Genomic DNA, 25170 nt, shown 5'->3' on the forward strand with positions numbered 1-25170 from the left:
CAGCCACCTCTGTGTCTCCCTTCATTTGAAAAAGCAACAGTTTTATAATCTTATTAAAGGGCAAAGTTGTAGATTCTTATCATTTCATTAAATTGCCAGTGCATGATCTTTTAATATTTTTGTTCTTGTTTCATAACCACCCATTAACATAAAAAGCTAAGAGTTTCTCCATTGGACCCCACAGAGGAGTTTCAGCCAGCAGAGAAAGCAGTAGCACAGGAATGTAACCCTATAATGTTGGAAAAAACAAGTCAGGTTCCTCAGAATATGAAGGGCTTTTTTCCTATAGCTCCTCCAAGGGCTACAACAGTAAAGTTCCTGTAGTTGTGAGGTCGTGTTTCCATTGCCCTTCACCAAACACCACGACTCATTTTTGGGTCACGCTGACCCCAAACAAGTGGACATAAGGAAGAAAGCAAACACGTCACGAAACTTTAACCTTTCTTTAAATAAATCCTCATTACTAAGGCAAGACCGTAAGCAGCCAGCTCTAGCTCGCTCACATCTTCTTGTGTTAGAGATGTGGCTCCATCAGAAGAGAGAAGACCTGGACTATAAATCAGGACCCCAAGAGGGAAGTCCGTGTGAGGGTTTTTCCTTAAACTTTTTTTGAACATGGGCATAATATCCTCTTAAAACGCACATTCCTTTACCAAAATCCTTCTCACTGGTTTACCTTGCTCTTTTGCAAGGATGCTCATGAACACCAGTATGATAGCGTGAAATTTATTTTATCTATGAAAATAATTAAAAATTTACATAGGAGTTTAAAAAAATATCACAAGGACTTTGCAGGTGGATAAAGACTTTTTTAAAAGCCTCATTTCTTTAAAGCTGTGAAAACCAGCCTGGGTCCAGTCCTGCCAGTATCTCTTTGTGCCCACAACCCCTTCACACAAAGCAGTTCCATTGAGCTGGGCAAAGCCTCTTTCACAGTAACTGTTCTCAAGAACAGAACTGGGCCAGACTTGCCCAGAAATCCTTCTGGTGGAGAACAGGTCACCCCACAAGCAGTCCTGCTTCCCCCAAATGCCAATGTATGTGACATGCTCTGTTTGAGAGGAAAGCCTCACTCTTCCCAACCTTTAGATAAAGAACAGGGAGGCTAAATCTCAAAACATGCAGGAAAAAAAAAAAAAACCTTTAAAAAAATGCAGCTGATCTGCTGGATTTTTAAGATCACCTCAAAATCATCCTGACATGCCCTAGATTTTCTGATCTCTTCTAAAATTCCCTTTCAATCGCTATTACTTGCGTCTTCTGTGGAAGTCACACAAACAGGGAGAGTGGCAGCTTGCTGTAAGTTGTAAGCTAAAAGGCAGAAGACTGTGAAATTGAGAGAAGTTTCTATACACTTGGAAGACTTTGAGGAGGGTCAGGGTTTTTTCCTGAAGGGGGGTTGCTAATTAGCCAACATAACAGCAGCAACAGTGTTCTTGTAAAAACAGCTCACTGCTCATTAAAACCAAGTTTAGGAGCAATACAACTTCACTGAATTCTCACCAGTTTTCTATGACTGACCAGCTTCTGTCTTCTAGGCATGCTCAAACTTCATACACTGATGCATCTCCTACTCCACAAACTGATGACACATCAGTCTGTTCAATCAACACAACTCCAGTATTTTTGTTGATTTCTACTTTAAGAAGGGAATCTACTCCAGAAAGTAAAATCTGAAGTCTGAAGAGTACTTTATTCCTGTTCCCGGTCTAGCTCCATTCCACAATTCAGAAATCTTTATGCTAGACCAACAAGAGAAGTCTCCTCAGGCAAATCAAATCATCATCTCCTACTTGCTGTACTTTGAACTTACAACAAATTCCAGTATCCACTTATTACTGCAGGGAAAGCCCCTAAAAAATGGTATTTTGCACTTGCAAATTAAGCCAAGATGCTAATTTAAAATAAAATTAGAGAAAAGTAAGTTTTAATGCAGGTTTCAAGTGAATGCCTTATGAATGGAATGAAATGAACAGCTATGTCACCCGTACTAAGGGAATTGCTGCCTTTCTGCTAAAACCTGGAAATTTGGCAACCCATTTTGAGAACTGTGAAATGCTGCTTATACCAGCTCGAGGTACTTGCATACAGCGACCCATGTTCCCATTCTCCAGCAGGGATTGGGTTTCCCAGCTAGATTGCATCTCCCATAACCACAGTGCAACTCAACATGAAAAGAGGAGATGGAAGCCAGCCATAAAGCCAAGCCCGGAGGGAAGAATGGGAAAACAAAGTATGCTAATTACAGTTCCCATGGGAGATGGTGCTAGCATTCCTAAACCTAACTCTTCAGTCCCGTTTTCAGCGAAAGGAGATTTCAGGGTTTTTTTCCCCTCCATAAAATAAACTAGTGAACTTTGACAAAATTAGGATGCAGAAGAAACTTCTAGAAGGCAATACAGGACGAATCTTCACACCAGCTGTAAAACCAACTGAAAAGGCAAACAGCTTCACCTTTTTACCACTTAGAGGTTAAGCAGGAGGGATTTTTCTGCTCCAGGAGCATTCTTGAGGCTTTGTAGCAACATAACCCTGACTCCATCCTTCAGCACACAATTCTTTCCATTTTTCAGTTTAAAAGAAAACTACTACACAGGGCCAGATCTCTAAACCCTTGTTCATCAAAACCATTCAAGGCTTTAGCCAGGTTGCACCAGCATGACAGAAAGACTTTGATCTACAGTCTTCACAGTAGTGCCCCAGTGCTCGACACTGAAGTGAAACGGAATTAGAGGGGCTCACAGCTTCTGGATGCTGCAAGCACCCCACTTCCTCAGATTGATAACATCTCATCCTCAAATTTGAACATAAATGGGTCTGGGCTTAGCAATGCAACAAGACAGCCAAAACACAGGACCCCATTCAATGTGAGGGGAAGCAATCCCTTTCATAACCTCCAGATCCCCACATAAGTTATTGCAATGAAAAAAACCCACGATTCAGAGAATTAGGTACAAACAATCTAGCCTGATGAAAAAACTCATTATTTCAACACAATTCAATAATCTGAAATATCAGTGGTGCTGATTACCTGCTATCTTCAATGGCCCCTTGTTCTCCTCCTTACTCTGAAAAAAAGCTATTCTGAGCTGCAATACAACTGAAGGAGCAATGAACGTGTCGAGCATGGGTCTATCACAGGGCTGGTTCACCTACATGAGGGGCTGGCTTATGAATTGCAGCAATCTCTCCAAGAGGTGGCTAGAATTTACTTTCCTCAGGGCAGAACCTCAGGCAGAAGAAATCTTCTGCAGATAGTCCCACACCACTCTCAATAGTGGCTGCCTCAAAGGGATCTGGGGAAGGTAACTAAGAAGTCTGTTGACTGCAAGCTTAAGTTCTGAACAAAGGTTACATCAGCATCAGTAAAAAATATAAGGGGTACTACCTAAGAAAAAGTTTAAAGACACCTAGTTGCAATACTGGGTCTGTGATCTGCAGTTCAGAAAGCATCTCTGTCTATTGCACTGGGGACAAACATCTGAAATATTAACACTGTCATTATTGGCCTCAGCTTTACCTGCATCAGGAAGATCTCAGCTGGGCTAAATTTACCTTCAAACAAGTCTTCTATCCAAATTAATCTGCATGCAACAGGGAAGGACTTCCCCAAGCCACATGCCAGCGGCAGGCTCAGTGAATCCACACAAGAACCTGGGTATGCTCACAGCAGAAGGAAACTTTCATTCACTAAGGGTGAATCTGATAAAATGGTAATATTCTTTTCCCTTCTCTCAGATGAAAGTTTTAAGTACCAGCAATTTCAGTAGCTCAGCAGAGCTCCACCAATGCCTCCTGCTGACCCCATTCAACTTTGAAGTGCATAATTCAATATTCAGGTCAGAAAGGAAAAGTGAGTACGAGGGGAAGGCAGAGACCTGGTTTCCTGTCCCTGCTCCAATGAATGTTTAATTATTTTATATTAAAAATTCATTTGGAGAAGGGCTAGAATCCAGGCAGTCTAATGGGTTTACCTATGGAGAGGAAAAGATCCACGATCAAATGCCGCCAGACAAAGGTGGGAGCTCAGTCTTAGCTTCCTTCAGGCTGAGCATCACACCTAACTCAGAGAGCGCAACCGCTAACTTGTTCACTGCTTACACCTCAGTAGACATTACCTGACTCCAGAAAGGAATAAAAAGGAGCAGTTCAACGTATCTTCCCAGTACAGAAAGAGGGCTACCGGCTTAAAAGACCTCCTCTTGTTTCTCCCTTGTTGTAGCCAGCTCATGTGTCTCCTTATTTGGGATGTCAGCTTTTGCAAATCCCACTCTTGGGCCAACTTTTCTCCTGGCATTGCACCAGAAGCAGTGCCTGCAAGTTTGGTACTGCAGTACTTCAGGTCTTTTGTGGATCTACTCTGTGGAAAATGTTCCTGAGTTGCTTTGGTGTTTTGAAAACTCCAAGCTGTGCAATTGACATTGCAAATGACAGCCAACCCAAATGAGCTAAATGCTGAACATCAAGTGCTACACATGCTCCCTTCCACTGCCTCCCCTCAACCAAAAAAAGTTGACACGGTGCAGGCATACAAATACGCAGATAGTCACATCTGAAGAGTCAGTCAATACCAGAGTCCCAGTGCAATGGAGCTTTCAGAGGTATTTCACAAGCAGAAGAAAAAAATCAGCAAGTAAATTATCTGTAGCAAACAGCTCGCATGCAGGTAGTTTTTGATTTAATACTTCTCAGAAACAGGGCAACCTAGCAGATTTTCTTGCCAGTGAAGGAAGCCCTCCAAATAATCACAATGCCAGACAAGGATTTAAAAGGGTGGATGGAAGGAGGCTTCTCTTTGCAGAAATCAGGAGCTGCACCTCCTGTGTGAACAGGAAGCCACCACCCTGAAGGCAAGACCCAGGCTGGTGTGAAGTGGGAGCCAGGATGGGGACTTGCTGGGCTGCCTGCCGGCCCAGGCACAGCCAAGGCAACCAGCATCACATCAGCTAGCGGGAGGGATGCCGGAAAGCTCTGGTAAAAAACCTACCCTAAGGATGGCCACCTTCTACCCGACACTGGGTATGTCTTTTAAAAGCAAAGCATGTGCGACCATGCCTCCATCTCAGCAACACGTGTCCAGCCACAGCAAATGTAACAATAATTCGTTTTCTAAACAAGGTGCTTGATTATTTTTTTTTTTACTATTTTTCATGATTCCTCATTCAGCAACTGACACCAGCATTGCCTTCAGCAAAAGCCACATGTAAAGGAAGACATCCCAAGCAGGTTTCCCTGTGTGACATGAGGTTAGACAGAAGGGGAATTTCCTTTACTTTCTAGAAGTAGATGAACTCCCACTGAATATTTAATTCAGACTCTAAGCTATTTTCACCGATCACTTGAAAGTTAAATAATTATCCCATTTAAAGAAACCTAGCAATTATATTTTGTATTCCCCCCCCAAGCAGCTATTGCACTTGTGACAATATTCATCTTGTCCATGATGACTATTATCTGCTATATAAATATTGATGATCTGAGTAATTGCTGTTCTGTACATATGCTTCTCACAGATATAAATTTCTCTGCCTGAAGTAGACTGCTGACAAAGTGCTCTCCGCCTTTTGCATGGCAATGAAACATTACTGGAGGTGCCACTGAAAGTTGTTACTCGGGGCAGGGGTGGGGGCAGGGGGGGAGAGAAAAAAGCAGCGAGAAAAAAACAACCTTTGGAGAGGGGTATGCAGTGATGTTTGCCTGGACTGGGAAGAGTGAATAGTCCCAAAGATCAACAAGTTAGCTAAGCTGGTATTCAGGCAGCTTAAGTTTAGCTTAGGCTGTGCCAACACCAGGCGCAGCTCAAAGGGAAAGAACTGCTCCGGACTCAACACTGGCCACCAGCGCTAAGCTGGGCATGCCATGCTCTTGGGACATGTCATGTACAACATGCACATTGTATCCACCCAGTGGTCCACTGGTGACGGGGGCTACTTTTTTGGATCAAAACCCAACCAGAAAGACAAGCCAGTTTTGTACTGGAGGAAGAACACCAAGCTGAACACTATGCCGGGACAGAGGCCCAGTGTCACCCCGTAACCTTTGCCAGCACACAGCCACCATGTCACACAAAAGCAAAGCTGGTCTTGAGGCATCCAATACCCATTCATAGACATCACAGGCATACAACATAGCATTGCTTCAAACTCTTTTCACCGGTTAAACGCGTTTGCCCAGCAGACTTTGTGACCAGTCAGGTAGTCCTCTGTCTTCCTGCAGCTGCCAAAATTCACTAAAAACACCCCACTGCACGTCTTGGCTAATCTGATCATATTGCCCCATGGTCGGGCAGTACAAAGACCCAGTTTTGACAGACGGAGCCCTCCCACAGGCACACCGCCTCACAATTCCAGGCTTGCACTGTGCCTCTGGACTTTAAACAGTCAACAGTATATGAGAGATGAAGGCTTTCCCTCAGTGGACACAACCTTTCTACAATATAAAACCTGAGAGTCTGAACCTCAATAAAATTGCCCCTCTACAGGTCAAGAGAGGAAGATTTTTTCAGCCAGATAAAGTAAAAGGCAAAGTTTATACTGAAAGAGTTTCCTTGTAGAAATACTCTTCTTCTAAGGTCTCTACCCATCATTTAGAGTATCTGGAAACAAACACTGGACAAAGACTTTTTTTTAATTAAAAAAAAAATATCTTTGTAACTTACATAGCTACAGAAATTAAAGGGAAACGAAAAATCTGCCTGATTTACATCTGTGTTACTGAAGATTAATTAGAGAGGGTACAGAGATGATGCAGAAAGCAGCAGGAGAAAAGACACTGGACTCCCTACGGCAGCTGGAGCCCAGGGCAGGAACAAGAGGTGGGCAGGGACAGGGACGGATAGAGCAAGGGCGAGTACAGGTAACATGTGAGCAATGTTTGAAGTGCCGGGAGGTGGAGAGGAAGGAACTGAATCTTTGTAATAAGCAAAAGAAATAACAGTCTGGAAGTCTTACTTTCTCTGTTGCCCTGTTCAAACAACTACATAAGTCATTATACATAATCACAGCAGCCACTAATTTTTATATATATATTACATGCACATGAACAGACACAGTGAAAGTAGTTACTAAGCACTGATACAACTGATCTTCTCCCTGCAACACTGAGTGTTAAGCCACCTGTCTGTTCAGCGTGGCCCTCGTCATATAAATTCCCCTCCTACTTTGTGCAGCTTCTTTACTTCCCCCATAATTTCTACAGTGCTTTGGGGTTTAATAAGTTACAATCTCTAATGACAACTGCTGTACATCTCTGAATCTTGAAGGGAAGTTGCTTCCAGCAGAAAATTAAGGGTTGAACTCTTACCAGTAACTCTGGGCATGCTTAACTAATACTAAGCCACATAACATAGTCTAATTAGTCCAACAGGTCTTTTTTTAAAAAAATCCACATGACCTCACTGTCAGTTCTTACACTGAGTCATTCTGGAGACCAGTTGAAACAGAGCCCTGCATAATTCTCTACCATCAGCAGCGCACTGCGTTAACTGATGTGCACTGGATTCCAACTACAATAACCAGGTAATCCTTACCCCTTCCACTCTGCCTTTTTTTTCCCCTTCTGTTTTTAAGACAAGACACATGTAGCAGCCTCCAGCAAGTATCCAGTCTTACCTACATGGACTCCTATGCTTCCCAGACTTACTCTGCAGATTAGTTACAACACACAATACATGCACATGGAATGCTCTATTACTAATGCAAATTATTTTGCATGGAAACACAAAATGCAGGTGGCCAAGTCACTAACTGCCCAATTCACAAGCACAGACAGTGCCCTCAAGCTTTTACATGCATATTAATTTGGATGCAGTGAAATGTACCCATAACTTTGAAAGTCCTGTTGAAACACACTTAAAGAGCATGACTCAAATCTTAAGTGCTCACATTCCTGAGTCACTAAAAAGTAAAATCGAATTTCCATCAAATAATACTCTATTTTCTAGGTAGTTATTAATTCCGTGCTTCACTCTGAAATCACAGTCACCTAACTGCTAAAGCTATGCCTGTTTGACATACCTTTTCCTCCACAGCGATGTCAATCTGGAGTGTAAAGAAATACAACCTCCACCTACCACAGCTTCGTTGCCAAATTTTCCTAGAGAGGATATAAAACTGCGGTATTACCACCTCAGTGTGTTTTCATCAAGAGAATAGTTAGTTTCACCACATCTGTGCCAAATTCACTATGTCCACAAAAAGAAATGCTTTGCTGGGTTTGTTTCCCACTAAAGTATCTCTCGTGGAGCTGTGCAAATGCAATTTCACTATAAAAATAAATTCAGTGGAGTTAATAATTTCTTGCACTGGGCACATGGCCATCTATTTTCATTGCTTCCAAACATCCCCTGCACTCTTAAGACCTAGGAAGCCAGCGTTGTGTGGACTGCAGGGCACTGCTTCTCTAGCTTTTTCTGATTTGCATCAGCTTTCCTGGACAGAGCAAGGGTTGCAAGATGGTGTTTGTGACTCCCAGATGCCAAGCACCCTTTCTTAGTAGGTAAGGGCAGGTGGATGCTACGTTTGCCCTCCTCTGCTGGTGTGAGATCTGTGAGCCATGCAGCTGCAACTGAGGCACAGCGGAAGGACTCTTAAGCTGTGATGAAGGAACGGCTAAATCGCATGCATCCTCAAAGTGCCACAGAGACCTGTACAGACTGAGGAGGTGCAGCACCCCTACTAGTCTTTCCCTTTGCTAGGACACAACTATTTTGCACCAGCTTTTCACAGGAAAGGCATTCACAGGAAGAGATTTTGCCAACACCTGGAGGTTTGTGCTCTACCAAGCTACAAAATCCAGCCAAGAGACTGACAGAAAATGTATGAACACTATTCTAATCAAATTTATTTACATTATGCACTTCTGAAACAAAATACCAGGTACCAAATATATCAAATATATAAATATATACCAAATATATCAAATATATCAAACCTAATAAGCAGTTGAGATTCCAAGCAATCTCCTGAAATTGCTACACCTACAAATTTCTTTCTTCTAGCTTTTTGGTTGCAGAAGGTAAGGTGCCAGCAATCTATCTTAGAACAAGAGCTGATTAAATGGGCACATTTACCAAAAAAAGTAATACAATACAGTTCACAAACTGGTTTGTTTACCAAGGAAACTTGTTTAGCAGTTTCCTTTTATGTAGCATTAAAGAACAGCAACTTGTATTTCTTCTGTTTATGATTTTTGCAGTGGCCCAAGACATTTTCTTCAGCTAACGCCTAGGCAACTCCTAGTTTTCACTTCAAGAATATTCCAAGAATATTAAAGCTCCAGAGAGTCTAAAAACATGTATCCTTACAAACAAGAATAACCCCAACTTCCTATATGCACTACAACCATATCACAGCTCTCTTTTCAGATGAAGCTGACCTCGAAAAACTTTAAAAATGTATTAAAATAACACCAGTAGTGAATGCAGAAGTGTTCTGAGGAGGAATAATAGTGGTGAATCCTGTTTGTAATCATCTGCAAACATTGAAGGTTTCATGTTGTTCTGGTTCTTTTTCTTCTGCAGTATAGCTCAACTGGTTTAAACAATTCCCCCCAATCTTTGCCAACATGGGAGAAAAGAGGAAGAGCTGGTGCAAAACACTGTTCCTTTTGGGCAGTTCAGTCCTTTCAGTGCTCTGGTTTGTAGGTTTCTGCCTGCCTGGAGGGGCTCCAAATGGAGAACACTGATGGGATGCACTGGAGGTCACAAAACACTGCCAGGAATTGGTTACAGACAAGAAAGATGCACTAAAGAAGTAAAAGAAACAAAACCCCAAATAAACTAGCACCTCCCTTATGTTACTTTTTTTTGGTTTTCTTTTTTGCTTCTTGCCTGCAATTGGAAAAGTGGCAAGAAAAGAAAATGAAAAGTTAATGTGATCATCAAGGTAGTTAATTAATCCATGATTCCCCAACAGCTTTGAAAAGTACTGTCAAGGATTCTCCTCTCTTGGAAAAGACACATTTATTTCACACAGAAGCTCAGAATTTCTGTCATGTGTGACATTACTGAAACACTCAAAGATGGCTTCATCCACCTAGATGACTGCATGCGTTTCTCGCATCCTCTCCACTGAATGAGCAAGCCATGCTGAAATAAAACAGGATCTGCACATTACCCCCTTTGATTTGATTTGCAAAAAGGGGAAGCTGATACATCTGAAGAGTATGCAGCATCACACCAGCGACAGCAGACCCTCTGAAAGCAGTCACTGGCTTTTGCTCAGACCTGTGTCTCATGAGTAAAATGGAGAGGCTCCCAAGCTGTGATGCAGGGACAGCCAAGCAGCAGGCAGGGCAGGCCAGTCAGAGAAGTGCACGGCACACTTCAGAGCTAGGAGTTGCCACCACCTGTGGTACTAACCAATTTTAAAAAAAAAAAAAGCTAATGAGCTAACAGAAAAATAATTGGCCATTGCTATCCAAAACCCTAGACTAGTTCTAAATCAATGCAACTCTGCTGTAGTTAGAAAAGGATAAGCAAGGGCAAGAGAGTGGAGAATGAAGCCTATGTTTATGTACCACCAGAATACAAAGTAGAATAACTTGCGAAGTTGCTGCAAGTTGCTAAATGCAACTTTTTTATAAAAATAAAATCACATAAATCACTGATTTTCACTAGCCTTTGTATTTTGATTTTGATTTTTCCCCATACACACATGTGTGAGTATCCACACAAAACTTTTTCTTCAACCTTTACTTTTCTCATTTTGCCACTAAGAGAAACACAGCAGAAAGAGGGTGAGAGAAGGAAGCAGAGAAATGGGATCTTTTTGTATTTTGCTTTATAATAAAAAAAATGGATGGAATAATTTTTTTTCATGGAAGCTTTCGGGTTTGCAAAACGCATTTCCCATTTGAACAAATTTGGTCAGCTGAGCATGCAACAAATACCGAGAATAGTTTTGGACCAAAGAGCCTGGTCCTTTGATTTCACCTATAACAACAAGGATATTTTTATACAAAGGAAGCCAAACATCAGTTTTAAACTGACATTCAGGGAATATGAAAATCAGATCCCCCTGCACTCTTCCAATAGCAGCCCTACAGTACGCTGCTGATCCACTGTGACACCAGCACCAAGAAGCATCCCAAGCCTCTGTGGAAAGCATGAAACAGCCACCTTTGCTAGCATTTTCCAGCTTCCTTTCCCCATTGCCAGTGTGGAAGGCAATGAATAAGAGTATTACTGGAGGTTTGAGCAGCAGGCTTCATAAATTACACACACACACACAAATCCTTTCTGTTTGATCCCAATCAGGTCTCTAATGAGAGCCACGGAACACAGTCTACTAATCAACTCCTCAGTAATGCAAATAACCATCTTGGCCTCTCATCAAGCATCTCTAGGGCTTAAACAATGAGCCCTTAGACTGCACAGCCCTGGGTGCAAAAGCTGCCACGTCCCTCTGACATAACTTCGGCGTGACACTACGTACTCGGCAGCAGCGGGGAGCAGCCTGCCGAGCCCAGCCACATACTGGGAGCCTAAGCAATCCCTCAGCTACCTCCCTCAGCTACCGCAATGGCCCACGAGCACTGCCGTCCCTAGCTCTGCACACACGAAGCAGCCACATACTGCAAGTGCAGGGATCTGATGGAGGAGGCGTATTTCAGCTACAGCAACATACCTTCACCTTCAGGCCTCCTAAAATTAAATGCTGACTAAGCAACACAGCAGAACGGCTACAGCACAGGATTGGCACTTAAAAAATAGAAACAGGACCTCGTTTTACCTCCCCCAGGGACATCGTTCCCTCCAGCCCTGTCCCTGGATGGACCTCAGGCTCACGCTTGCAGCCACATCCCCAGCCTCGTCTCTGGGCCCTGTCTCTGTTCCTGTCTCCTGCTGTTGGATGGACCCTGGCCCTGGCGTGTTGCTTGCCATGCCTGGGGCTGTGGATGGACCCCATTAGAGCACTTTGAAATCAAATTATGAGAAAGGCATTCTTCTGTGAAACATCATTACCACCCTGCCAGTGAAGTGTGGATTGCAAGAGCTTCCAAAATAAAAAGAAATGTATTTGCATTAGCCCCTTCCCTTACCCACACTGCCAGTTCTCATAAAAGTCCTGGGCCAACAGTTGGACTTGATGATCTTAAAGGTCTTTTCCAACCTAAATGATTCTACAATTCTGTGATTTACAGGCAAACTGACATACAGAACAGTGCGGCAAACAAAATGAAATCCTGCTAGAATCAGGTCAAAAAATGCCAAACAGGACTTGATCCCACGAAAGTGAAGACAAGCTATGCCTGGACAAGCACCTTGTAGCTGTAGTCACTGATATTAACAGATCTATGTGGTGGAAGGAAGAAAACAGACTCCCAAGCATCTGCAAAATAGCATAATTCAGGTTTACTTTTAAAGAATAATATTAAGTAATAAATGCTAGGAAGAAAAAGCTTTAATGGATTTAAATATTCCAAATAACAATGCTAGCACTTCAGCACCCCCGGTCCTGCTGCGACCGCGCACACGCACATTGCCGAGCACAGCTCTGCCGGCAGCAGTCCCTCACTGAAGAAAGAATTGCTGGGCTTCCAGTGCCAGTCTCAGCAAATTTCTACCTTCCAAGCAGCAAGTGTTTGTACAATAGAAATGCTCCTATCAGCATTACCAGCTGTGCCCAAAGCACAAAAAACGCAACCATGTACACTGCAAAATCTCAACATTTGCACGTGTGTAAACAGTGCACTTCGGGAAAGGCAGAAAGACTATTTTCAGAGTAAACACTGCAAAGATTTCGGGTCCTTTAGGATGTCAGAAGGCCATCACGATCTGCTGCTCACCTTCGTTACTTACCACTTGCTCAGCTAAGGCATGTCTGTAACTCACAGGGACTGCAACCACATTTCATGAGTCCATTTATCGCCTGCAAGGACACCAGTTTTGAGAACAGAAGAAACTTTACCTCCCACAGCAGCCGGGCTCTTTGGTGTGCTACCCTCCCTAACGTTAGCTTGAAGCCATTAAAATACCAACCCACACCAGAGCAGGAAACGCAGCAAGAGGAACTAATTTCTAAACCTCACCACTCCGATTGCAGCTGCTGCCCCAGGGAGATAAGCAGGGGAACATGGGGAAACTTCTCACAGCCCAGTCAGGCACCAGAAATCCTTCCAGAGGTATGAAAAAGGTGGAGAAAATAGGGATGCTAATGCACTCAGGCAGAAGACGATCTCCACCCCAAATTATTCACTTTAGAAATAGCAGCCCTCCAAGCCCCTGATCACACCCTGTCTTATGCAACTGCATCTGCAGCTGATGGGAGCAGAAGGCTCGTCTGCCGAAGATGCCAAGACTTCATAAGACTGGGACTTTAAGAGCCCACTCCTGAACAGGAACATCTTAAAAGGTGTCTCCTTCTCAGCTTCTGACTTGGGAGAAAGCAGGAGGCGGCAAAAGAAAAGGCTGGTGCTTTCTCCTCTTAACTAAACCACCTACACGTGTACTTTTTCAAAATATGCACAATTAGGGCAAGTTATGTTTGGGTTAAGGAGACTGTGGAGACAAGTTCTCAGTTCCAGAGTTAAGAAAGTCTAAGGAAAAATACTATAAAGAAAACTGGTTTTGTTAAAGCCTGAAGAAAAACAAAACTGGATGGAGAGTGTTTTGGTCCAATCCTGGATGAAGCATACTCAAGTGAATCATCTGTCCCTGAGAAAACCGCTTGCAGCACGCAAGTGTCTGGGCTGAATTTTAAAGATAGCACTCATTAGAAGTTAGCTGTCCACTGCCTCCAGTTCACCAACATCCCTTATGCCTAAAATCATGATCATTTTGTTCCTGTTGTCACAGCCTCCCACTTTTCTTTGCAGAAACTAATACTATATACATATAGTATATATATACTATATATACGGTAATATACTACTAATGCTTAGAGGAAAGCATTTGACCACAGTGGCTACCAGGACTGCACAAAGTATGGCACAGGCACTAGTCATGTAAACCAACCTTCCAAAATTATTGAAAGACATTTGGCAAAGGCATCAAATAAAAAAATGAACCGCTGTCTCATAAAAAGCCTACCAGAACACTTCACTGCATACTTGCTGGACCTTCTCTGCATACTGTGGGGTTCAAAAGCCAGACCCATGAGGCAAAGGGAGCTGCACCAGTGGCAACAGCCCAGCCATGGACCCAAGCAGGGCAGAAGCGGTCCCAATGGGTGCAGCATATGTGCAGCCTCCATCCCTGCTCATGAACAACGTGTGCCTGCACCTGATGTCCAGTGCAGACACTGCCCAGGACCAGGAAGGCGCTCCTCCTAGTAGTGACAAAAGTAATAACAAGGAAAATGAGGAGGAAGGATATAAACTGAAGTGCAAGAACCCTTCCATTGTAAGGCGGGTCATCCATTCAGGAGTGCTACTCAGACTGAACAGGGGAGCTTCATCAGCTGAAAAAGGATTTTCCCCAAATTAAAAGCAAGTGGGTGCCAGTGCCAGAGGGGGGCATGCAGCGTGGAGGAAACACAGACCCATGCTGCTGGTCACCACAAGCCGAACAGCTCCAGGATCCTCGTTCCTCTCCACGGGGATGAAAGGAACACAGAGGAAACTACAAGTCCAGCACCTCAGTACCCCTCACAGGCTTGGGCTCAACACCACAAGTGCTTGCAATAGACTCTTTTTTTCTCCAGCTGCATTGGGACAGTGTTTCAGGTCTGATTTACTGTCTAGACACAGCATGCTACCATGCAGTACAACTGAAGAAGACTGAGAGCACCAGAGTGTGGAAAACAGACCGACCAAAGCTTTTTCTTTTTCTTTCTTTCAAAACAATACATTGTGCAGTCTACATCAACATCCTCACAAAAATGCTCAATCTGTCCTGTACCTCAGAAGCTCGCTGCTGAAAAATATCCAGAATGCAATTAAAACATGGATTCCGTTAAGTTTCACTTCCCTCTACAATTTATAATAGTCTCATCCATCAGTTTTCAAAGAATATTAATACTGCCATCAGCTGGCTCTCCACCTCCTCTGCTGAGCCAGCTTTTTCAAAGCCCTGGCCCTGCCACTCACCATCCGACCACAGATGCTGTGAGGAAGAGGAGAAAGGGAGGCAAACCGGGTGTGAGAGAGGCCAGGGACCACCCCACAGGGGAGCTATGGCAACCTACTGTGCCTGAGTATCTGCCCAAACATGCTTACCTCAAAGGAAAAACACACACGCAAAATACAGAGAACAGGGATTAATTAACTGAAGCCTACCCAAACTCAGACCAAATCCTAGGCATGCAGGCTCACTGCCACCTTCCAGGCTGGAAATGGCTAGGCCAGTGATGTGCAATCTTCTTTTTTTATTTGCAAAACCCTTTTTTCCCCCCTCTAAAAGATGTGTGGATCTCTCCATTGATACAAGCCATTTCTCCCAGTTACCTTTCACAGACCAGACAACATCCTTGGCCCCCAAGTACCTTCAAACCAGAGCTGAAAACCAGTCCCATGCTCCTTTTAGTAGTCTCTCCTTTTCAAATACATGTAGTTCAGTACTCAAATACTAGGCGTTGGACTTACTCACACACAGTGGTAATGCAGGGAGAATTGGTTGGTGCCAGTTTGACATGGTTTATATCTACCATGTTTCATATTACAAACTCCCAAGAACAGAAGTCTGACTTTAAAATCATTCTCATCTCCACTGTTTCATTGCAGGTCAGCCTGGTCTGTTCTGAGACCAGATTTTGTTAGCAAACATACTTTCTCGGCTGGTATCATTCACTTTTCCTCATCCAGTTTCACGAAACAAAAAAGCCCAAAGTACATAAAGAAAACCAACCGTTATGCTCATTTGAACATAATCGGAAATGTCTGCTTCATCCTCTCTTACTGCAGCATGAGGTTTATACTAACCGCCCTCCCCTCCTCTCAACAAAGCTGTAGGAAGAAACCCACTGTAAATTGGTGAGAAGACTGACATGCAGGCCAAAAGCATCTAATGGCCTGCTGGGACTACAGACAGCGCTTCTCCAAGTAGCAGCTGAGTTGCACCAACTTGCATTTCATGTGGAAGCCCAGCCTCTAGAACCTGCACACTCTTGCTTGCACTATCATGTTTCTATTCATTCCCAGGAGACAAAAAAGCACGGGCAGCCAGTCTTCCCCAATCTTCTATGAATTTATGTCATTTCAGTCTCATATTCAACCCCATAAAATGGCACATCCACCTAGGCTTCACTGTAGAAAGTAGGTGGGATCAAACAAGACTGCATACAACAAATCACTAAGAAACAGAGCAGAATGCAGCATATTCTCTAGATGTAAACTGTTTTTATAGAGTTGACCTAAAGCAGCTGTTTATGCATTGCCTGATCTCAGAGGATGTCCACAGTAATGGCTCTGGACTAAAAGTAAGGAAGATGAATGCCCTAAAATCCTCCATTCGAATGTATTGGGCTGGCCTTTATCTACAGTTTGAACAAGCAAATATTACAGATCTAAACTGGAATCAAGACTGCACACAAGCCTACTAGGGTAGCTAGATCTGGGACCTCTGGAAAATTAATACGTGGCACTGCTAGTAACAAAAGATGGGCACAGGCTAGAGCGATGGTACCAGAAAGCAAGGGGAGAAGCGGGCAGCATTTGTTTGGGATGTACAGGAACAGAGGGGAAGGAGGGGGATCTGGGGAGGGTGAGTTTAAGGGGATGAGAAACTAGGCGGCCACAGAGGGATGAGCAGGACAGACACAGGTAAGCCACAGAGGACTCAGGAAGCACCACAGCTCTGCCCACCCCATCTTTAAATGGGATTGAGGGTACCCTGGCTCTGGGTCAAAATCCCCCACCACAGCAGCAGATGACCTGCTGCGCATGTCATCCCACTCTGGCAACGAACACCATCCACAGCCAAACAGTGCGCTTCAGCAGGCCGTTATCTCATGGGTCAAAATTAATGCTAATGCTACAGCCCAAAGGTCTACACCCTGTGGATGACCCAGGTCACTGCAGGTTCATATGACATGGCCAGTTTTTATTTACCTCCTCCTTTTTCCTCTGTATGGTTATAAAATTGTGTTTAAACCCAGGCATGTTCAAATTTTAATACAGAGACTACAAACTTGAGCATTCCAAAATTAAGAGGGATAATGAAGACTGCCCATACAACCTTCACCCAGCTCCTGTATACATCTGCACTGATTCTGTCTCAGATTTAATGATCACAAATCACTTGAGCCCTGGAAATCGACTGCTTCAGGGGGAAAAGATATGGTCGTGTGATAAAAGCGACAGCTGTCTCTCAAACCCTGCCTCACTCAGTGGAGGCCAGGCAGATTACTGAATGAGGCAACACAGGAAGAAAAAGAGACAATCACCTTGCTTAAGGAAGTTGGACATACCACCTGCAGGCAGGAATTGCCTCTTTCTCAGCTCCACAGTCTCTGTAACATGCTCAGCAAGCCCCTGAAACCAGTTTTTCTTCAGGTGACCCCTAACAGGGCAGTCCCCAACCCCTGCAAGGCCAAGACACCTAGGGCTAACTTGCAAGAGTGCCAAGACTTCCAGCTGAGGTCAACTGTCTTTGTGCTCCCAGCAGATGAATGCTACCATCATGCCAGATATTCTGGGGTGAGTGAAAAAGAAAATCACCCCTAAGTATCTCTTTGAGGCAGCCAAAATTAAAGGTGTTTCAATTATTTGAGCTTTATTTGCTCTTTGCCTCTGTTCCTCAGCTACAAAAATGAAGACAGTACCTGCACTTGAGATGTGGCAGTAAGAACTTCCCCACCTGTGAAGCCCCCAGGAAGGAATTAGCAGCACTGCTCAGTTCAAGGTTTTGGGTGGGATGTAAAATAAATAGATGTGGAGACACACGCAGAAAGTAAATGTAAGGAAAAGAAAATTAATTACGCTGTAATTATGGATCCACTGAAAGAGGGACCCTGTGAAAGGGAAAAAATGATGCAATTACAGAATTAAAGATTGTATCATAATGCAGATGCAAAGGGGAGCTATGCAACATTAGTCCTGGCACTTCCTTGCTTTTGTCCGCCTGATTTTGTAACCCCATTGTTCTCCTAATGTCATTATTTTGTAAGTAATTTAAACACAACATAATTATGAGCTCATATGTTTATATCTTTTCATCATTACTAATGTGTGGAACAACTGGCAGACGCTGCTCCCAGCATGATTGATGCCCCCAGCAGATGGCTGTGAGCGACTCTCTTTTCTTCCACCTTTACCCAAGGTAAAGAGCAGGGCGAAGAGAGGTAGACTTTATATTTAAACTTCTATTCCATGCACAAACATTTGGGGATTTTGGGGTTGTTTCAGAGGAGGGAACCATGACCGATATCAATCAATTGCTCTGATATGAATCATAACACCAGATTTAAAGAGCAGAGGCACTGAGAAGCTGATGCGCTTTGTCCAAGGTCAGAAGGAAAGCTCCCCAAGGCCTGGATCCCAAATGACCCCACTGACAGCCTCCTGCCGAAGCCGCTGAACCCCTCCTACCTCCCACATTAAAACTTCTTGAAGTATAATTACTGCTGTTAACTGCAGGTCAGGGAAGAAGCCAATCACCTCCAGGCTGTGTTTGCTGGTGAATGCAGCCAACAAGCAACTTCTGAGCGTGTGTCATAGAAAACACAACTGCAAGCAAACGTTACGGTCGCATGTGTTCATCCTGGATGGTAATTGTTATATATTGGGTTTTTTAAGTAAATTACCCTGCGCGCCTTGGACTTCAGGCAAATGGCTAACGTACTGCTCAGAGTCAGACGAGTCTGGCTCACCCTGCCTCATGAGGGAAAGCAGCTGCAATAGCAACAACCTAACTTGTTTTATTTGCAGATGATATTAGCTGGCAAGAGGCAGTGTGCCTGACAGTATGCTTGCTATGTAGGCTTTGTGCTTTTTAAAAAAAGTCTTTTGTTTTCATATGACCCCCATTTGTAAACACACATCCCTTTTCTTTTAAGCAGTATTTTTACCTTGTCTAACAGGTGCTGGCAGCTACTACTGCAAGCTTTGCGTACTTTTTGCTCCCAACAAAGCAAGCTTCACTTCTATCCTTCCCCGTCCCAGAGAGCAGAGCCTGCAAAACCTCGAGCTATCAAGTCCCTGAGGTGCAGCCAGTCAGAGCCTACAGTGTCCCAGGCACTCGGGCCACAGCAGCTCTATTCAGTGCACAACTTTTTGAAAAGCTCCACTATGGAAAAGTCTGCGGTGGTGGTGAAATCATTGCGATCCTTCCTTCTTGGCACGCAACCTGCTCAGTTTGGTTTAAAACCTGACAGAGAAAGTGCTACACCATCACTAAATGTATATAGTTAGCATGACACTTAACAAAAACAGGCAGAAATGTTACAGCAGCAACGTTTTACCCCATGACTGCCTGTTTCAGGATTTCCCATGCCAAAGCTTGGATGGCCAGCGCTGTCAGAGGGGGGACCTGTGTGGGATGTCAGGTCCAAGCCCAAGAGCCCATTTTTAGCTACCAGTCATCTACTGTGCCACACTGCCAGCGGTACAAGTTGGTACCTATGGAGGGGAAAGGAAAGGATGCAAAAGACATTCTCGTTCACTAAGTGTCACATCTCTAATAGTGTAGAAACTTATACACAGATGCCAGAGGTGCCCTGCCCCATCTCTGGCAGGCAGAGTTTCTGCAGGAGGAGAGGGAATAGCTTCCCCATTTGCCCTGTTGGTATGTCTTGGTGCCTCACATCCTCCACAACCCAAGGAGCCAGCTACACAGTTCCTCCCTTCATCTCACCTTGACAGATGCATCTGAGCTTAGCTGCATTACAGGCTGTCTGAAAAGGAGTGGCACACAGGTGTTTAGGATTCTGTTCAGCCCTCCAGGGTGACAATATTTTGACATAAGAGAGCAACCAGGTGATTTCTGAAAAGCCATGATCTTTGAAAAGCCAGGCTCTATGCCCCAGCACAACAGGCATGTATTGTCTGAAGACCAGCAGCAACACAGAGGGTAGCATAGCAAAACATGCACTGGCTAAGAAATCGCATATGCATCCTACACATGCTCCTTGACATCCTGACGCTCCTATTTCTTATGCCACTGCATAAGAACAGACACCTGCCTTCCTTCAGTCTGAGTCTGGAAGAAATGTGCTCACCACACCCAGCACAACTATACTGATAAGCTGACCAGCACAGGCACAGCCTGGGTGAGGGTAAGGCTGCTTTTCCTAGTATAGTTTTGCTCAGATTTCTGAGGCAGATCACCCAAGACACCCATGCCAAACCAGCTACATCTACACCAGGGTGGCCTAGCAATACAGCAGCATGTCCCTGGCATCTCACAGCACTGTATCAGCCCAAGTACACACCTGCCTAAAGTAACTGTGAGGAGAGAGCTGTGTGGGAATTGGAGACTATTCGCTCACAGAAGCTATTTTGGGAGAAACGTATGGTGCTAAATGACATCTTTTCATCAGTGCCAAATTATCACTGGTTTCGACAGGATGACACTGGTGAACGCCCAGATGATCATGCTGCCACTGCACACGGGCAAGTTTGTGCACAGACACACCTCTGCATAAGTCCTGCCCAGGCTGCACATTCCCATCTGCTCCAGTGCTCCCCTCCGTTCAGCCCAAGGTGTCCTGGAGGTCAAGGAAAGCAGGCTCCAAGCTACGGCTGTCAGCCTGCCAGCCTTCCTAAATCTCAAGCAGCAACAAACAGGCCCCGTCTGCTTAAGATCTTGTGTCCTCTGCCCTCCTGCCCCTCTGTCACAGCCCCTGTAGCTCCCTCCAATGTTACCCCACACATCACCCTGCCCCGGAGACCATGAACACCTCACGAGGTGGCCAGGGCTACAAAGGTACTGCATTTTTGACGACCACTCACGCAATGCGGCAGCTGCTACCAGGCAGAATGGAGAATAGCTGAAAATGGTCTCCTTTTCTTCAGAGAGAGCACAGTTTCAAAGATTTCCCAGCCAGCCACTCATCTTAACAAAAACAAGTGGGAAATTAATGAACTTCAAGACTGACAACCATTGGTGCTATCTAGTTGAAACTGGCCAAACACAAAGGGCAGGAGACAGGCTGCACTCATTTCCTGGGGAAATTAAATTAAAATAAAATAGAATAAAACCAGATTAAAACTATGGTGCATTTGATTACTGGCATTTCCATGTTCCGCTGTGTCCCAGGAAACTGACGCCTTGCTCAATCAAGCCTGGAGCTGCACAGCACACACTGCAGTTACGCTCTGTAACTGCCCAGGTTTTATGCATCTGAAGCAGGAAGGAACAAATTACAAACTCCTTTACATCTGAAGGGGTAATTTCTGCCGCGGGAAGACAGGGAGGGCAAGGTTATCTGCATCTGAAAGAGGTGAAATGCCTTGTCTGCGCTGAAGGACTATTACTGAGCCCTTAAGTGTGGAACCTGCTGGGGTTCCTCCCTCCTCCACAAGCCCCAGCACTGGAGGTGATCTCATCCCGGAGACATCAGCATCCCTTTCCTCACCATCCGCAGCGTCCCTCAGCCCACGCTGCTGGCGCTTGGACACCTGCACCAAGAGGGGAACTTTGAGGCAGGGGTCGACTCTGCTGCGGTGGGACCAGCAAATGCCGAGCCCTCGCCAGCCCAAGATACGGGGAGATGCTGCACTATCGGTGAGCACTGGTGGGGCTGGAAGTTTCCTCTGAAGCCGCCCAGTGTGTCAGACCGTGCTACCGAGCTACATCGATTCCAAGGGCTCCTCTGCTCCCTTCGCAGGGCTCAGCACAGCAGCAGAAAACCTATTTGCGTAGAAAATAGCACGCACAAAGCAAGCAGGCAACTCTGTCCAGACTCAGAAACAGCTGTGGAATTTCTCTGGAAGAGCTGCATACTGTAAAGGGGAGGAAAGTCCTCCCATCTCACTTCCAGCCCACCCACCCACTGGATAGAGACAAAGCATAAGAACAGCAGAGAATTTAAGGCATGCCAGGATCCCAGGATCTGGGAATTAGTTTCCCACATTCTGCACAAAAAGACAGCACTCATGCCCAATATCTACTGCCTTGAACTCAGATTGCACACCATTTACTCAGCTGAATAACCACGGTCAAGCCAGTGGAATTACTTGCCAGAAAAACTGCTACTTGATGTATGTATGGAACAGCTGCAGAACTGGCTGACAAATACATACAGGTATACAGGAGGCAATGTAAGACCACTCTTTTAAAAGGCCAGTGCCCTGGGCTAGTCCCAAGGTCAACAGCCATATGATCAAAACCACAAATCACCAGGTCTCTGGCAGAGTCATACCAACTGATCATCTAGATCAAACTGATCATCTAGATCAGTTGCATCTCTCCAGACCCGTCTCTTCCAGGCGCCATCAACTGATTGGGGTCACAGTCTGAAAAATATTTCACTGACTTAGAAAACTAAATTCTGCTCAAAAGGATGGTTTGCACATTTAAGAGTATAAGCTTCATTAGCTTTCAGCAAGACTTCATGTCTCAAGCGCAAACTAATCCTCTATAAAATTCCAGCAGAGAAGCACCATTGCTCCCGTCTGTCAGTACCAGCCCTAAGTAAGGTCAGTTCTTCCATACTGAACCCAGACACGATATGGCATTTGTTCTCAGCACCATGCAAGTAAAAAAGACGAGCAGTTCACACCCTGGAAAGCTTACGAGAGGCAGACCTGAGCTTAAATCCTTTGCATGCAAGTTTGTGAGTATCCCTCTTTAATTTCACCAGGACAACACACATGACTGAAGTTAAAACTGTGCTGAAGCCTCTGTCAGGCTGTGGCTGATGGAGCTCCTGCTCCAGTTCATCGAAGGGTCAAGGTGAGAACCCTGAACTGGAGCCAGGAACAGCTACGACCAAAACATACCCAGGGATTTTGGCAAAGCTCACCCCCAGGTGAGTCACTTGGGGAAGGGTGACCACTGCCCATTCCCTGCAAGCTCTAAGCCATAACATACCTGTGGATGAGCACCTCGCTCTGAGTTATTGCATTTGCATGTATCATTTAAACACACTATATTAAGGCTGGAATAATATTTATTGTCCTGCTGGTATTTCTAACCTGGATATTCCACAGCACTGCACAGCACTGTCCAGTAGTCCCAAAGAGACTACATAACATGCGCATAAAACTTCCATCAGCCCAACCAACTTTCCTCCCCCCAGACAAGCAGTGGAAAACAAACATCTTTTTCATTTGTCTTCACATACCTGGCAAACTGTCCAAACCCTCTGACAGACCTTACAGGTTTGAACCAGAGGTTTGGGCTTTTAAACTATACTCACAGCAAAAGTGCGTGTGTGGCAGGGATTTTCCACAAAGTCCCATCCCGACAGTCACAGACACGTCAATGCCACCAAAAGCAACAGCACGCGGCTGTCCCAGCCCCATCGCCCTCAGCCAGGGCTACTTTTACACTTTGCCTTTCATGTAATTAACCAGCTGAAACCCAGTTGCGCACCATTACATAGCCAAGAATAGTGTTTCCAGCAGAAGGTTTTTTCCTAAGTTGCTGTTATTATCATACCATGAGCTCTGCATTAGTTCAGACTCAGTGGCCATTCCAAGAAGGCCTGTGACCCCAGCCTGGGTACAGAAAGGCTAAAAATGGGACCTTCATTTATGTCAGAAGTTGGAAGGTTACAAACATTTTCCAATGGCCTCAATCAGACCCCAAGCCTAAGCAAATCTGTATCAAAAGAAAAGATCTCTGAAATGTACTATTAAAAAAAAAAAAAACCAACCAAAAGCAAAAAAGAAGCAAACCAACCATGGTTGACGGCAGTGAGGAGGAAGAAAAGAGTTTTCAGCAAGGAAACAAGAGCAGAGAAATTACTATGTTTCTCGTTCAATTAATGGGACCTTTTCAAAAGCCTGTTTGCCTTTTTTGGGTTTTTTTCCAGACACCTATTACACACACCCCCTCCATGCCTCCCCAGCTCACAGCCCGGTGCACAGATCTTTAAGCGTATCCACATTCGAGAAGGGGCAGAGAGCTGCCTCCGAAGATGTCCCTCCACCGGACGGCATGTCGGGACAAGGCGCCGGGGTGATGGATGTCGGCAGGGCTCCTGAATCACAGTTTTGCAGTTCGACCTCAGCCGGGAGGCAGCATCTACCGCCGTAACAAACTCCGAGCGCTGCCACCCTGCAGAGCGCGGACCCACCTGGGCAGGGGGCTCCACGCCTCTACTCTCCTCCGGTTAAAAAAATTAAAGCCGCTTTCTAAAAACCCAGCGAGATGTCTAGCACTTATGACGGCACCCGAGTTACCGCATATCTTCTCCGCTAACTGCCAGCATATGGAAGGGAGGAGAAATTAAAAAATAAAATAAAATAAAAAAAAAAAAACAAACAAACCCAACACCAAACCTCCAAGAGAAACAAAGGACCCCCACCAAAACCCCGTCTGTAAGTTAGCTGGGTTTACTTGCTCGCGAAGCCCAAGGATAACCCTCCTCCGCTCGGAACAAGGCTGATGCGATGCAGGCGCAACCCTGCCGGCTTGCAAAGTAACCTTCGCGCCCCGCCACCCTCCGGGACGCGGGCCGCCCCGCGCACGTCTCGGCGGATCACCTGGACCTCGCATTGCGCCCCGGCTTCGCCCCCCGCAGGGACCGGCCGCCGCGGGGGGAGCGCCGGGCGGCGGGGCCGGGGCGCGGCGGAGCCCGCAGCGAGCCCTGCGCGGCGGGGCCAGGCGGGGCAGGCGGTTACGAAACCCGCGTCTCCCCCTCGCCCGGGCGGCAGGGAGGTGTGGCGGGGGGCATCCGCGGCCGCCCCGCTCCCCGCCGCCGCGCCGGGAAGGGGAAGGGAGGAGGGAGCGGCGCCCCCGCCGCCGGATCTACCGCACGCGAGCATCGCCCGCCGCCCCCGGGGGGGGCAGGCCGGGGGGGGTGAGCCCCGCCGGCGAGGAGCGGGCGCCCACTGACCTTGCCGCCATCCGCCGCCGCCGTGCCTGCCCGCGGGGTGGCAGCCCCGCGCCCGCCGCAGCCCGCGCCCTCGCCCCGGCAGCCGGCGCCGCCCCCCGCCCCCCGCGGGTGCGGGGCCGAGGCGGGGCCGAGGCGGCGGGGAGCGCGGGAGCCGCCCCGGACCCCGGCGCGTCCCACCACCCCAGCCCGGGTCCCCGGCCGCGGTGAGCGAGTGGCCGCGGCGAGCGAGGGGTAGCGCGGCTGCCCGGCGGAGAGCGCCGGGACCGGGACCGGGACCGCCCCCCCC

The 25170-nt window shown here is 45.9% G+C and overlaps 1 protein-coding gene across 2 annotated transcripts in view; it reads right to left on the bottom strand.

Annotated features, from left to right (window-relative positions):
* Positions 1 to 24939, bottom strand: part of RNF152 (ring finger protein 152) — a 45473-nt gene extending 20534 nt beyond the window's left edge. The window contains exon 1 of one of the 2 annotated variants that reach the window (XM_037381564.1): positions 24885 to 24939. The gene's annotated coding sequence lies outside the window, so the exon portion shown is untranslated. Of the gene's footprint in view, positions 1 to 24385; positions 24700 to 24884 lie in introns of those variants that run through there. The other variant, XM_037381567.1, reaches the window with a different exon arrangement.
* Positions 24940 to 25170: the final 231 nt, after the last annotated feature.

This window comes from Falco rusticolus, chromosome 3 (genome assembly GCF_015220075.1).
Source record: "Falco rusticolus isolate bFalRus1 chromosome 3, bFalRus1.pri, whole genome shotgun sequence".
In the NCBI taxonomy this organism is placed as follows: domain Eukaryota; kingdom Metazoa; phylum Chordata; class Aves; order Falconiformes; family Falconidae; genus Falco; species Falco rusticolus.